The sequence below is a fragment of the Galeopterus variegatus genome, unplaced genomic scaffold (assembly GCF_000696425.1).
Source record: "Galeopterus variegatus unplaced genomic scaffold, G_variegatus-3.0.2 Scaffold3300, whole genome shotgun sequence".
In the NCBI taxonomy this organism is placed as follows: Eukaryota; Metazoa; Chordata; class Mammalia; order Dermoptera; family Cynocephalidae; genus Galeopterus; species Galeopterus variegatus.
In genome coordinates this window covers 5,342-5,613 of record NW_007729411.1, presented here as the reverse complement: position 1 = coordinate 5,613, position 272 = coordinate 5,342, and positions in this window count along the sequence as shown.

Here is a 272-nt window from a genome sequence, read left to right as displayed (position 1 = left end):
CAGGGGCCTCGGCCTGGAGAAGCCGCTGCCCGGCAGCCGGGGCCCCAGCCCCTTGGAACCCCACTTCCAACTCCAGCTCGACGACTCCCGCGAAGCGGTCTCGCTGCCGCCGGGCTTCTCAGCGGAGCCTCTGGAGCTCCGAGCCGAACCCCGCCCCCGCTTCTCCAGGCCCGGCTGTCCCTCCTGGCGCCACCTCCCCAGGGACCGAGTCAGGGCCGGACAGTCGAACTTCGGACCGGGCCGGGTGTTAACAGCGAATGCTCGCCCTCCAG